General features: G+C 46.3%; 1 non-coding gene and 1 pseudogene across 1 annotated transcript; both read left to right on the forward strand.

The window, feature by feature from the left end:
- The first annotated feature begins 1,016 nt into the window (after positions 1–1,016).
- Positions 1,017–1,176, forward strand: LOC130297883 (U2 spliceosomal RNA; annotated as a pseudogene).
- Positions 1,177–5,422: 4,246 nt separating this feature from the next.
- On the forward strand, positions 5,423–5,621 carry LOC130297859 (U2 spliceosomal RNA). The gene has a single exon (XR_008849722.1). It is a non-coding gene; the product is annotated as a U2 spliceosomal RNA (small nuclear RNA).
- Positions 5,622–15,883: the final 10,262 nt, after the last annotated feature.

Here is a 15,883-nt window from a genome sequence, read left to right on the forward strand (position 1 = left end):
CTTATATTAATTTTAGTCACAAAAAACACACTAGGGCTTATTTTCAGGGTAGGGCTTATTTATTTACGGTGTGTACCTTGAACAACATGGGGGGGCTGTAGCAGTGTGGAGGATGCCGCACCCCCCCATCTTCCACACTCCTGCAGCCCCCCATCCTCCCCTTCCACCGTCGTCCTCCACACTCCTACAGTGCCCCCCACCCCTCTGCCATAATAAACTACGGTTCACATTTCATTCCCAGGGGAGACCAGCACTTCCCTACCTTCATACAACTTGTACTGTACGGAAGCTGCAGCTCTCGGCGGTGGCGGGATCTCCTTCTGTTGCTTAGCAGCCGGGGGCGCGACAACGTCCCTGCCCCGGCTCAGTTACGGTAACTTGCCGCGGACCAGCCAAGGTTGGGAAGTCTGTGGGCATTACTGGCGGATAAGGTCCGGATCTGGACTGCGGTCTGCCAGTTGATTACCCCTGACCGAGGTGTTATTTTCGGGGTAGGGCTTATATTGCAGCCCACCCTGATAATCCTGCTAGGGCTTACTGTCGGGGTAGGGTTTATTTTTGGGGAAACAGGGTAGATATGCCGGGACTTGATATGCAAATGTCATCAGGTGGTGAAGCAACTGTTTTCTAATGACTGTTATACCTGCTTTATGTTAGTATATAGCTATGAGCATTACTATGTGTTCTCAATAGGTATGCCGGGACTTGATATGCAAATGATATCAGGTAGCGAATCACCTGTTTTCTAATGGTTATGTTATACCAGCTTTGTGTTAGTATATAGCTATGAGCATTACTATTTGTTCTCAAAATGTGAGAGTATTTAAAAATATGGCTAGAAGAGCTGCTATTTTAACTTTTTTAGCACAAGAGAAAGCTTCAATTTACTGTTTGCAGGAGTGTGGTATTGAGTTTGATGTAAGCCAGGAAGAATGGGTGTATGGCCGGTGTGTGTGGTCTGGGAGTGCAGGGAATAAAAATGATGGTGTGGGTTTTTTAATTAAGTCGCCCATACCATCGCTTCTCGGCCTTTTGGCTAAGATCAAGTGTAGTATTTGTTCTTATCAGTTTTCATGCTGGTGGGGATGGGTGCTGCATGGAGGATGCAGGTGTACCAGGGCTTTCCGGGGCTGGTTCTGAGGAATCAGCTCGACGGCTGCCCCGATGTGACCTGTTCCCTCTGGGTCTCGCCATGAGGCTGAATGGGTCTAGAGCCGAGGTACTTTTGTGCCTCGGGGAGTGGTGACCCCGAGGTGCCGAAACTCACTGGGAGGATAGGCTCACTGAGTTGAAGCTCGGGCACCATAATCTCTTCACCTTGTGGCACTCACCTCTTGATTCCCGGCCTTCTGGCTAGGATCAGAGAAATTTTTATAGATCCGGCCGGATGTCCGGGCAGTATATCTGCACACATTCACTTATTTATTTCTTTTTGTCTCACTGTGTCACTTTTTGCGTGTTGTGTGTTCACAGGATTTGTCAGGATGCGGTAGCCCTTCTGGGTGTCCCTCCTGGCGGTCTAGGGGAGGTGTGTGTGGCCATTAGGTTCCGCACCTCCCTGCAAACACCCCGGGTACTCCTGCTTTGACAGGGTACCTACCGTTATCGGCTCTGCGGGCAGATACCTTGGCTAACGCCAAGGGGGATGCCGGGAGCATTTGTGGTCCCCTAGTAGCTTCGGCGAAAAGGGACATCGAACCTGAAACCTTGCAGGTACCTTTTGGTCCGGAGGCGAAGGGTAAGGTTTGTTGGGGGGCCTCTCTCCTATCGGAGAAGGGCTTTGCGATAGACCGCATCCTTTGTGCACGTTTTTTTTAGTGTAACACGTTTGCACTTTTTCTTGCACTTTGGGTGAATCGAGAGCACGTTCCTCGGCTTTAGATAAAAAAAAAATACCATCGCCCATTTCCTTTTTGTTTGTGTTATAGAGCTCTTCGCTGAGACTATCCGGCAGAATGGAGAGATCAGAGGGATCACCGCACCAGGACCAGATCGCCACGAGGTCAAGTGCTCGCTCTACATGGACGACGTGACCGTCTTCTGCGCTGACCAGCGTTCGGTGACTACACTCGTCCAGACCTGCGAGGACTTCGGCAGAGCTTCGGGGGCAAAAGTCAACTGCGGGAAGTCGGAGGCCATGCTCTTCGGGGAGTGGCACCTTGCTTCTTCCGCCCCCTTCCCCTTTACGGTTAAGCCGGACTTCATTCAAATTCTTGGAGTCTGGTTCGGGAAGGAAGGAGCGGCCCTTAAGTCTTGGCAAGACCGACTAGGAAGGATAAACTCGAAGATCGGACTGTGGAGCTCCAGAAAGCTCACGATAGAAGGCAAGGCACTTGTCCTGCAGAGTGAAGTTTTGCCTGTGCTCCAATATACCGCACAGGCCTGGCCTCCCCATACCACCGTTTGCAAGGCCATCACCCGGACAGTGTTTGGCTTCGTCTGGGGCAAAATGGACAGAGTCAAGAGGACCGTGATGTACAAGGAACCCCGCAAGGGTGGGAAGGGAATACCCGACATCCCCGCTCTGCTGAGGGCCTCCTTTGCATGTGTCACGGTGCAGCGGACTCTTGTTGAAAAGACTGGCTCAGCGGGCAGGTCCATGTCTCGCTTGCTTCTCATGCCCCTCTGGAGACAGCTGGGCTGGGACAAGTGGGACAGCTCCATCCCTTACAACTGGAACACTCCCTGGTTCTATGGGGATGTTGTCCGGTTTGTGAGGGAGCACCAGCTGGAAGGACTGAAACCCGACCTATGGAAGCCGAAGACAATCCACAAGCTCATCCGAGCTAAGGACTTGACCGAGCTGGTTCCGGGACTCCCCGCAGCCACTGCAGAGACAGTTTGGAACAATGTGGCCTCAAAGCGGCTTACCAATGGACACAAGGACTTGTCGTGGATGGCCGTCATGGGAGGTCTCTCTCTCAGGTCATTCATGCATGCCCGCAACCTGTGCAAGACCCGGTACTGCCCCGTTGCCCCTACGTGGAGGAAACATCTTTCCACGTGTTTTGGCAGTGCCCCTTTGCACAGGGTCTGTTGGACGCCCTAGAACATGAACTCAGAGACTCAGTGCCCAGGAGCTGCCTATCGTACCATTCGGTGCTTTACGGCCTGTTCCCTGGGACCCACGACGTGGAGGCCATCCAGGAGGCCTGGCGCCTTATGAACTGTTTTAAGGACGCAGTGTGGCTTGCCAGGAACCGCCTCGTGATCAACAGGGAAAACATGTCCGTCCGGGACTGCCGCAGGTTCATCAAGAACCTGCTTAGAGACTATTCCATCTTGGACAGCTCGGCCGTTGATGAGGAAGAAGAGGAGTGAAGACCCCTCTCCTTCTCCCATGTCTCCCTGAAGATACAGCCCAACAGTTTGGCCCTGTGATCCGCCCCCTCCCTACCCCCACATAGTCGCCCACACCCCTACCCCGATCACAGATTGTATTATTTGGTTTTTGTTCGATCTCTTGTGCCTTTCTATTGCAGGATTGAGCTGAATGTTAGAGTAGCATGGTGTGCGATGTATAGCTTAGGGAACCTTTGCTGTGTATTGTACTATCATGCTTTGTGTGACTGTAATTTATTGTACGACTTGTAATGACTGAACGGACAATAAAGCTCTTTCAATAAACCTGACATCTCTTCTCGGCCTTTTGGCCAAGATCAAGTGTAGTACCTTTCCTGTTAGTTGGCGGTGTGGAAGACCACCAAGGCAGGATGGGGAACCACACAGTAGGACGGGTGTACCAGGGATGGCTGTATAGCACAGCAGTCATCCCTGATGAGGCCTGTTCCCTGCTGGATCTGAGTAGAGTGTAGGCCGAGGTGCACAAGTGCCCTGGGAGTGGTGACCCCAGGGTGCCGGAATTCACTTGGGATTGGAAACCCCACTTGAATGAAAGCACATAGCACGCAGTTTTTCTTTCACTCTTCTGGGCACTCACCCTTAGTATCCCGACCTTCCGGCTAGGATCGGGGAATTTTTATAGATCCGGTCCGATGTCTGGGCATTATTACACACTGTGCACATCCACTTATTTATTTATTTATTTTTGTCACTGTGTCCACTTTTTGTGTTCGTTTTGTTCACTAGGATTTGGTAGGGTGCGGTAGCCCTTCTGGGTGTCCCTCCTGCCGGTCTAGGGAAGGTGTGTGCGGCCATTAGCTTCCTCACCTCCCTGCTATACCCAGTGCCATCCTGTTTCGGCAGGATGCTAAACCGGTTTTACTGGTTCCTTGGTGACAACCTAGTTAACACCTAGTTGTCTGCCGGGAACACTTTCGGTCCCTGAGTAGCTTTGACGAAAGGGGATATCGTACCTGGAACCTTGCAGGTGCCTTTTGGCCCCGCGGCGAAGGGTTTGGTTTATTGGGGGGCCTCTCTCCTTTTGGAGAAGGGCTTGCGATAGACTGCATCCTCGTGCGAACGCTTGCACTTTTTACTTGCACTTGGGTGATTTGAGAGCACGTACCTCGGCTTTCAATAATTAAATGCCTGTGAGTTTTAATGTGCCTTGGTTTTACCAGAGGAATGAGAGGTGTATTAGGAGGAATGATTTGGGTAGTGTGACTGAATGGGATGAAAGTAAGAAGGTAATGAAAATACTGGAAAATAGGGAGATAGTTGAATGTGTGGGTGGATTGTCTGAGAATTAATGTAAGGTGATGCGGAGAAATGTTAATAACACGGAATTGACTAATAGACAAATAGACCTGTCTTGGATGTTGGCCCATGGGTGTCTGCCAACTCGTGTTTTTCAACGGAGAAGTAGGTTAGAGGATAGTGAAGTGTGTCCTAGGGATGGATGTGGTGGATGTGAGAATTATGTACATGTGTTTTGGGAGTGTGGTTATACAAAGTCTGTGTGGAGAGAAATGTCTGGCCTCATAAAGGGTCTTACTGGGATAGAAGTCCTATATTTTCAGATGATGATGTATGGGTTGTGTGGATTGAGCAGAGAGAAAGCGAGTGTGTTATGATTCATAGTAAATTGTGTGAAAGAGGTTTTGTGGGATGTGAGGAATATTAAGATTTTTAAGCAGTCTGATGTGGGAGTGAATGACTGTCTAGGCATGATCCGTGGTAAATTATTTCTTTATGTTTTATGTGATCGGAAAATTTTTGGTTTTGATGATTCTGAAGGAATATGGAAACATAAAAAATGGAAAGATTGGTTATGATTTGCTTTCAAATTTTTTCTTTCTTTTCTTACAGAGTGAACTGATGAAGGGACTGCAGGAGGGACAGAATCCTTTGGGATATTTAAAGGCGCAGATTTGAAGAGAAAGTTTTGTTTGGCTATATGTCTTTTTTCTTATACATGATAAAAATGTTTGGTTTATGGTTTTTGTTCTGAAAATGTATGTTATATTTCATATGTTTATGTTTATATATTGTGCATTTCCTTTGCAATAAAATTTGTACTTTTCCTTTTCAAGAAAAAAAAAAAATAAAAAAAAAATAAAAAAAAAATCTGTTCTTATCAGTTTAATATCTGATACGTCCCCTATCTGGGGACCATATATTAAATGGATTTTTGAGAACGGGGGCCGATTTCGAAGCTTGCTTCCATCGCCCTATGCATTGACCCGATATGGCAGAATCACTGCTGCAGAGCGACACAATGACAGAGCCTGAAGGTGGCATCAGTATGAGGAGACCATATAATGGCTAAATGACACAGTGTGGATGTGTTGGCAGCATGAGGAGACCATATAGTGGCTGAATGACACAGCGTGGAGGTGGTGGTAGCATGAGGAGACCATATAGTGGCTGAATAACACAGAGTGGAGGTGTTGGCAGCATGAGGACACCATATAGTGGCTAAATGACACAGCATGGAGGTGTTGGCAGCATGAGGAGACCATATAGTGGCTAAATGGCACAGCATGGAGGTGTTGGCAGCATGAGGAGACCATATAGTGGCTAAATGGCACAGCGTGGAGGTGTTGGCAGCATGAGGAGACCATATAGTGGCTAAATGGCACAGCGTGGAGGTGTTGGCAGCATGAGGAGACCATATAGTGGCTAAATGGCACAGCGTGGAGGTGTTGGCAGCATGAGGAGACCATATAGTGGCTAAATGGCACAGCGTGGAGGTGTTGGCAGCATGAGGAGACCATATAGTGGCTAAATGACAGCATGGAGGTGTTGGCAGCATGAGGAGACCATATAGTGGCTAAATGACACAGAATGGAGGTGTTGGCAGCATGAGGAGACCATATAGCGGCTGAATGGCACAGCGTGGAGGTGTTGGCAGCATGAGGAGACCTTATAGTGGCTGTATGGCACAGGCAGGAGTTGGCAGCAGCATGAGTAGACACTAGGCCTTCACAATCCCTAAGATTAAAAGATGAATTCAGAAATTTAAACCGAAGATTTTGGATAACTAGTGCTACCTACCATAAGAAAATTTTTATTCCCAGATCCAGGCGAAGCAGCAGTATCAGTAAACCATATATTGCCTGAATGACACAGCCTGGAGTTAGCTGAAGCTAATGATCTTGAAATTGAACTTTTAACACCCAAGTTTTAGTGTCCAGGACCCCGGCGTGTGGGTACAAAGGACCAAACCTAACAAGCCCCCACAGGGCTCATGTGGCCGTGAGATGTAGGCGCAATGTCTCCATTGCACTGACCAGCCATTGTTTCCAACACTTTTCCCCAAGGCAAACCATGTGAAGAACAGCGTGACATTGCCATGCCCTATACACATGGTATGCTGAAGGGTCACTGAGACTTGTCCGGGCAGTGGAGACTGAGGACATGCTGGAGGCTGAGAAGGTGGAGTCGAACACTGTCACAGGACCAATGGGCTGACAGAGTGGAGCAGGAAGCAGCATGAGTACACAAGAGGGGTTCACAACCCCTCAAGTAAAAGGTGAATGTTGAAATCTCTATTGAAGATCCATGTTAGGTAGTGCTACCATCCAAAAATGTAAGGCCCAAGCCCAGAAGCATCAGTAAGCCAAGTAGTTCCTGAAAGACACAGTCAGGAAAAGGCATCAGCAGAACACAAGAGGATTTCATAACCCCCAAGATTGAAAGATCAATGTTGAAATCTCAATTAAGCATGTATGTAAGCTAATGCAAAACATCCATAAATTTAAGGCCCAAGCCCTGAAGCATCAGTAAGCCAAGTAGTTTATGAAAGACACATGAGCAGTCAGGAACAGGCATCAGCAGTACCTAAGAGAGTTGCATAACCCCTTACATTAAAATATCAATGCTGAAATTTCTATTAAGCATGTATTTAGCTTGTGCTAAACATCCAAAAAGGCCCAAGCCAGAAGCATCAATAAGCCAAGTAGTTCCTGAAACACAGTCAGGAGCAGGCATCCGCAGTGCCCAAGAGGCTTTCATAACCCCTTACATTGCACAATCAATTTTGAAAATTCAATTAGGCATGTATGTAGCTAGTGCAAAAATCCAAAAATTAAAGGCCGAAGGCCAGAAGCATCGGTGAGTCAAGTGGTTCCTGAAAGACACAGGATCAATAAGGAGCAGGCATTCGCAGTACCCAAGAGGGTTTCATAACCCCTTACATTTAAAGATCAATGTTGAAATTTGCATTAAAAATGTATTTAGCTACTGCTAAACATCCAAAAATTAAAAGCCCAAGGCCAGAAGCATCAGTGAGGCAGGTAGTTCATGAATGACACAGGATCAGTCAGGAGCAGGCGTTCGCAGTACCTAAGAGGGTTTTATAACCCTAATAGATAACCCAAGAGGAATTGAAAACCATAATTGTGAAGTGTTGGTGCAGAAGCATGGTCAATCTACTCTGAGGCATCTGGCATTGGTGGGTGGAAATCCTGGCTTATCCATGCCTGATTCATCTTCACAAAGGTCAGTCTCTCCACATTTTTCGTGGACAGACAAGTTTGCCTTGGGGTGACTATGGCCCTGGCCGCACTAAACACCCGCTCTGATGGCGCACTAGTGGCCGGGCAGGACAGCTTTTCCAGGGCAAACTCTGCTAGTTGCGGCCATAAATCAAGTTTTGCTGCCCAGAAGTCCAGGGGATCTTCAAGATTTGTTGGCATGGCCATGTCAAGGTATGCCACCACCTGCTGGTTCAGGTCCTGCTCCATGTCTACCTGCTGCTGATGAGTTGCTTCCCTATGTGGTTGAAGAAAGCTACTCATCAGCGACTGTAGACTTAGGCTGTTGATAATGGAGCTGGTACTGCTGCTGCCACCCCTCCCCTCCCCTCCCCAGCAGCCATGGCAGTGGAAGGTGAGCGCAGAGGGCCCCCCGAGTGAGACCTGCGAGTGGATGGATCATGTCGCCGATAGACATCGGCCAACTGACTACTTAGGATCTCTCTGTAGTAGGTCAATTTGTCCTCCCTCTCAGTGGGTGTAAAAAAGGCCCCCATTCTGTGATGGTAGTGAGGGTCTAATAAGGTGGAGAGCCAGAAGTCATCCCGCTGACGAAGTATGACAATTCGGGGGTCACTACGTGTTGTGGTTCGTGGTTTTGGGGTCGAATTGGATTTAGCTCCAACAGTAATACGCCCGCTTAAAATCTGCAGACCATGCATCTGGGACATAAAATGTCTGACCAAAATGGCTGCCACCATGCGGTGTAGTGAATACAGTATATTCACAGACCAGGTGCATAGACTTAACTTAGCAGTATTACTGGAGACCAAATGCAATCATAAACACCCCACAGACCAACCTATTTTTTAGGAATTTTGGAAGAGTTATATCCTAGTATCCAATGCACAAATTAACTCTACACACCCAAATACTGGCAGAAATAAGGATGTTTAATACACACTAACTAAAAGAGAGAAAAGAGGAAAAGATATTACTAATAGCTAGACATTTAAATCTGCAGTGTAAGGAAACACATATACAACAAATCTAGTCGAAAACACTATCTGTTGGCTATTTGGGTGATTTTTCCTTAAAACATACAATGATGATATATATCACAAAAGAATAAAATACTGGAAATATCTAGCTTCGGGGAACCTTTACAGCGAGTATGATTAACCAAGCAAGGCATGGGGCAAGGCTGCAGTCCTTTGTTTCAGGATTCAGGCCCAACAGCAAGTTGAATGGAAAGTGTCACACCAGGAAGGTGAATGGCCAGGTGTGATGGTATGCAGTCCAGCAAGAGAAAAGGAACTTGCCCCTATTCAATGGGCTTTTTATTATGTTTTCTCCATCCCTTAGCCCACCCATCGGTGGTCATTGTCTAATGTTCCAAAAAAAAAAAAAAAAATGTAAATATGACAAGGAGACCCCAGGTAAGAGACTCCATATTTTCCTTTGTCTAAACCCATGTGGGTTTCTTGGTCTAGGATCACAAATATAGCAGATAAAATGTATGTCATTTTCATGTCCATAACATTCCACCATTGATTCTAATACCAGAAAACCACATTAGAGTTGCTTGCTGGATTGGTTATCCTCTAAGCTCAGTATTCACAAATTATTAAGTTTGCAATAGGTATCCCTAGATTCTTGCTGTCAGCTTACATAGATCATGGTTTATTGTTCACTATGTAGCTGTAGCACCGACTCTACTGTTGCCAGTGAAGGGATAGTCTAGGGCTTAGGCGATTGATGGAGCTACTGTCCTCATTTGTAGCTTCTCTTGAGACAGTTTCTTTAAAGCATCCTTTGTGGTGTCCAAAAGCCTTTTCCAAAATGTTGGAGGGAATCCTTTGGTTCTGGGTTCTCCTGTCTCACGATGTCATCCAAACTCAGTCTTGACGACTTGATCCTTGTCATCTTCCAACCACGGGATGCTGAGGAATGGGTAGCCTTCTTCACTCCATTAGAAGCGTTGGTCATCTGGTCATCTGTTTGTGGTGAGCTCGGATTCGACTGAGGTCCATGGGTTGAGCGGGGTTACACTGCTACTAATCTGCTGAATGGAAAATAAACAGGTTTAGAGTCACTTTCCAACAATACAATTTTAGTATTTCCAGGCCCATCAGAGATTCTCTTCTGCCTGTGCTGATCAGTGAACCTTGGTAAAACCCAACACTGGACACAGTTGAACTCCACTCTGTATATCCATACTCACTTTTCCAGCATTATTCCAACCATTGCTAACTAATTTTTGAGTGTTACCTCAGTCCCTCTAGGCACATTGCCTTCTAGTGGAAAGGACTAGCTTTTGGTAAACCTCCCCCACCTCTTGAAAAAATCAAAATGGTGAGTCAGTTTATTACTAATGAATTTTCCCCACAAATTTGGGGAGGCTCCTCTAAATGTCAACCTAAACTAACAAATGAATTGTCATTTTACATGTAAGCCTATGGTATGGCCCTAGTGGCTAGAAAAGACAAAACAAGTGAACACTATTTACATGCAAAAGGAAGGTGGCCATTGTTTAATCTTTAGTCTCCCTTTCCCGTTTGACCAACAGGGGGCATGGGATTCTCCACCTGTATATATAATTTCTGTAAGAATATTGCTACCTGTGCACACAACTCCTTGAACATGTATTTTGTAATGTCATCTTTCATAGGATCAAACAGATGAGGTTTATATTGGAAGCTGAGAGATTTCTCTGAAAACTGCTGTTTGGAGGAAGAATGTACATTTCCCTTCCCAGTCTGTCTGGATTTACCTGGTTCCCTCTGCGTCATATTTCCAGTAGAATAACAACTTGTGGAGATATGGCCACTATGACCACATGTAGTACATTTAGCTGAACAGTACTTCGCTTCGTTACCATGTGCATTACAGTATCTAGCGATATGGCCTGAAACACCACATGCAAAACAAGACTTTACCCTTTTAGCCGTATTTACTATCTGGGTCTCATTTTTCATAGCTGATCTATACCGCTTCACTGCTAGAGACACACTTCTAACAACTTTTAAACTGCTCCAATTTGCTTTGTATTTCCCCTTGTTGCTATTCAATTTCTGTTTCTTACACAACTGAGAACCTGCACTGGGAACTTCTACAATCTCACTCTCTAGGGCCCCCTTATTTGCACTTGAAACACAGACCTTTTCAGAGGGTAAATCTGCTGTGGAATGTGGCTGTGATTTATGGGAAGAGGTCACACCAGACACCATTTTGGGGAACTAGCTTTTTGCAACCTCATTCCTCAACTGCTGGATCTCAGCATAAGACTGAGCCAATTTTCCATCAGTATCTATACATTGTTTTTCCCATTCCAGTAATTCTGATTCCAACATGCGAATCTGCCTATCTTTATCACGAATAATCTGTGTTTTTGTCTGCAACTCTTTCTCAAGTTCCTCATTTCTCTGTACCTCACATTTTAGGGCATGTAAAAGCATCCAACCAACCTCATACGGAGCTTGGCTCTCATTTTTGGGATAAACCCCTAAATCAAGCTTCAGAGCCATGCCTCCTATCTCATCCCCCATCTCTGGATAAACCGGTGCACCATAGCGTACAAGTTCTTCTGCTATAACACTCCATTTGCCCAATGTGGTACAGCCCCAAATTTGGGCCTTCTATCCTGCCACAATGCACTAAACTTCTTCCTAAGGAAATTCATTCTGAACAACAGAATCTCAAGTACAATATCAGATGGTGGGACAATAACACGTGTTTGCAGTAAGCCTTACTAGTATATATTGTCCCACTAACACATACACAAACAGGCTACACTAGGGTATCTCGCATAGGCGTGTATGCCCTCTCACACTAGTGAAACACGGAAAATATAGTGTAAAGTTACAGCTCACACAACTAAGGGTACAATCACAATCTAGCAACACATGTACAACAGGAGACTTTCAATATGCTTTACATTCTGTGTCTAATAACTATCATGTATGCAATACAACCAACCATTACCTACAAAAGCAATGCTATTGCTTACCAGTGACAATCACTAAAGAAATTTCATGTATGCAATTCAAGTTACCCTTAAAACAAGGAACACAAAAGCAACAGTCTATTAGGATCCTGTATAACTAGTAAAGTGCTACACGTGATAACCACATACGACAAAAATCTGTAAGAGCTTCCTCCTGTCTAAAGCAATAATCCTTGGGTCACTGTTTATGACTCAATTTCCGGCAAAATCCTGCTGACTACAGTACATCAAAACATGCCCCTCCCCCGACCATGTGCTTTCTTTGAGTACCCAAAATGGCCACCAACTATATGAAACAGGACACTGTTTTAGTTAATAAGCCCCTTGAAGACTACTAAGTTAATGATCAGAAAAATTTTCCTTAATATAAAAGTTTCATGAATTTATTATAATTGTTAGGAAAATTTGTTAATATGGTCAATTGGTTACTAATATTCATAACTCCTGCAAAATCCCATCCTCATTGCCATTTGTTGTGGTTCGTGGTTTTGTGGTCGAATTGGATTTGGCTCCGACGGTAATACGATCGGTTAAAATCTGCAGACCATGCATCTGGGACACAAAATGTTTGACCAAAATGGCTGCCACCATGCGGTGTAGTGAATACAATATATTCACAGACCAGGTGCATAGACTTAACTTAGCAGTATTACTGGAGACCAAATGCAATCATAAACACTCCACAGACCAACCTATTTTTTTAGGAATTTTGGAAGAGTTATATCCTAGCATCCAATGCACAAATTAACACTACACACCCAAATACTGGCAGAATTAAAGATGTTTAATACACAATTGAAAACTAAAACCCACTCTTACTAAAGGAGAGAAAAGAGGAAAAAATATTACTAATAGACATTCAAATCTGCAGTGTAAGGAAACACATATACAACAAATATAGTCGAAAACTATCTGTTGGCTATTTTGGTGATTTTACCTTAAAAGATACAACTATATATATATATATATATATATATATATATATATATATATATATAACACAAAAGAATATAATACTGGAAATACTTAGCTTCAGCGAGTATGATTAACCAAGCCAGACATGGGGCAAGGCTGCAGTCCGCTGCAGTCCTTTGTTTTAGGATTCAGGCCCAACAGCAAGTGGATTGGAAAGTGTCACACCAGGAAAGTGAATGGCCAGGTGTGATGGTATGCAGCCCAGCAAGAGAAAGGGAACTTGCCCCTATTCAATGGGCATTTTATTATGTTTTCTCCGCCCTTAGCCCACCCACCGGTGGTCATTGTCTAATGTTACAAAAAGCCCCTGTAAATATGACAAGGAGACCCCAGGTAAGAGACTGCATCTTTTCCTTTGTCTAAACCCATGTGGGTTTCTTGGTCTACGATTACAAATATAGCAGATAAAATATATGTAAATTTCATGTCCATAACACTACGTAAGCAACTGAGCATGCATCATGCCATTTGTGCCAGTGACTCGGAGGGACTCCCTGCCTCCATCTCCGCTGCATACTGCCACGGTGTGTCTGGGCCCTCTGTCTCGCCACCCTCTAGCTCCTCTAGCTGATCATGCTCCTCCTCTCCTGTCCGATGACTAGAAACACCGCCCATCTCATCAAACCTAAACTTTGCTCCACTCTGCCCCTCATCCTCCTCCTCCAGTTTAGCCCCCACAGGGCTATGTAGCCATGAGATGTAGGTGCAACGTCTTCAATGCCGTGACCAGTCATCGTTTCAATCATTTGTTGTAGGAAATGTAGGAGTGGAATTACGTTGCTCATCCCGTAATCCAGGCAACTTACAAATAATGTGGCTTCCTCAAAGGGCCTCAGCAAAGGGCAGGTGTCACGTATGAGCTGCCACTGGTTCACATTGAAGTTACTCAGGGGAGTACCCCTATCTGCTTGGATCATGAAGACATCGGTGATGGCTTTTCTTTGTTCGTATAGTCTGTCCAACATATGGAGGGGGGAATTCCAACGTGTGGGAACGTCACAAATAAGACTATATTGTGGGACACCATTCTGATGCTGCAGCTCAAGGAGGGTGTGCTTTGCGGTGTACGAGTGGCTGAAGTGCATGCACAGTTTCCTTCCCATTGTTTGGACGTCTTGAAAATGGGGTGAAGACTTCAGGAAGTGCTTGACAACCAGATTCAACACGTGTGCCATGCAGGGTGCATTTTTCACACTTCCTTGTCGTAGCGCGGACACGATGTTCTTCCCGTTGTGGGTGACCATGGTTCCCATTTCCAATTTTCATGGAGTAAGCTATACTCCGATTTCTTTACGAATGAATTTTTAGCAGTTCCTCCCCTGTGTGACTCAGTTCGCCAAGGCAAACCATGTGAAGAACAGTGTGACACCGCCGTGCCCTACACACATGGTACGATGAAGGGCCACTGAAATTTTTATGTGCAGTGGAGGCCGAGGACACGGTGGAGGATGAGGAGGTGGAGTCGCACACTGTCACAGGACCAACTGCCTGAGAGCGAGAGCGTGGAGGAGGAAGCAGTGTGACCCGTCCAAGTTGCTGTTGTGGCTTTGCAGGAACCACATTTACCCAGTGGGCCGTAAAAGACATGTATTGTCCCTGCCCGTAGTTCCACACGTCAGCGCTGCCGTGCACTTTTGAACACACCAACAGGCTCAAGGACTGGCACACCTTCTCTTGTACAAAATTATGCAGGGCTGGTACTGCCTTCTTGGGACTCTCCACCTTGGCTCGGCCACAAGCCATCAATTCTATGAAAGGTGCAGAGTCCACCACTTGAAATGGGAGGGACTGCAGCACCAGCAATTTGGAAAGGAGGACATTCAGCTTCTGTGCCATTGGATGAGTTGGCGCATACTGTTGTCTCTTGGACATTGACATGGCTTTGCCTTTGGATTGTTGGCGGAATGGCTGGCTACAAGTAGGAGGAGCAGAAACATCTGGAGCGACAGAAGAAGGGAATGGCACACAGCTCCCTTCACCTGAGGTGGTGGACCCTTGGCTTGCTGAAAGAGGGAGTGGCGTGCCACTGGGTGATGCGGCAGGCTAGACCACCACATCTGAGCCACGGATGTCCCAGGCTGCTTTATGGTTGCGCATCATATGTTGACGCAGGGCTGTGGTGCCAACATTGCTAACCTGTCCATGCTTCACCTTCTGCCGACATATCTTGCATGTGGCTGTGTTAACTTCCTCCGGATGCTTGATGAAAAACTGCCAGACCACTGAGTATCTGATTTTACCACTAACAATGCGCAATACTGCTACTGCCGCCATCTCCAGGAACACCTGTTCCACTACCTCCTTGGAAGGTAGGCTGCGACGAAGCAGGTGGCCTACCCTGGGCATGTTTGGATCCAGAATTTCCACTTTTGCCACTATGCTGACTGCCAACCATACTACCACCTTGCTGGCTCATCTGCTGCCTCACGGGCAACCTGCAACCCTCTTCTGCAGATGATGATGAAGCCCCGTCTGCACACGGCTCCCAAGTGTGATCGGCTTCATCATCATCGAGTTCTGTCTGCACATCACTGATGTCCTCCTCAGGTTCCTTAACAGTGTATGATTCAGGACCCTGAATGCTGGAAACACCACCTCCCACATCACCCTCCTCGTCAATAATTGTCCACCTAGCGTAGTAAGCGGTTGAAGTCTCCTCCACTTCTTGGCTGGGCAGCAGCTGCTGACTGTCGTCTAATACATCTTCCTCACTGAATAGTGGAGCTGAACCCACTGCATAAAATAATTCTTTAGGGGTGGGAACAGCATAAGACAGAGGACTGCTCCCGGGCCATGCCAACTGAGGGTTGTGTCTGAGGAACCCACCGACTGTTGACTGGGGGTATCAGATGTAGATGAAGTGGGTTGTCGGTAGAGACACGACTGGTAGCTGATACCGGGAGCTCAGGTCTCTCACTGCGACTCCTGCTGCCACTTGCCCCTAGTCTGCTGCGACCTCTGTCTGATAAATTTAGGCCTCTGCCACTCCTCTGAGCACCTCCTGGCACTTCTCTGCCTGACATTCTTAGTGGTATACAAGAGGAGTAAAATACGTTTCACTACACGCCTTTCACTGTATGTG

This window comes from Hyla sarda, chromosome 13 (assembly GCF_029499605.1).
Source record: "Hyla sarda isolate aHylSar1 chromosome 13, aHylSar1.hap1, whole genome shotgun sequence".
Lineage (NCBI taxonomy): Eukaryota > Metazoa > Chordata > Amphibia > Anura > Hylidae > Hyla > Hyla sarda.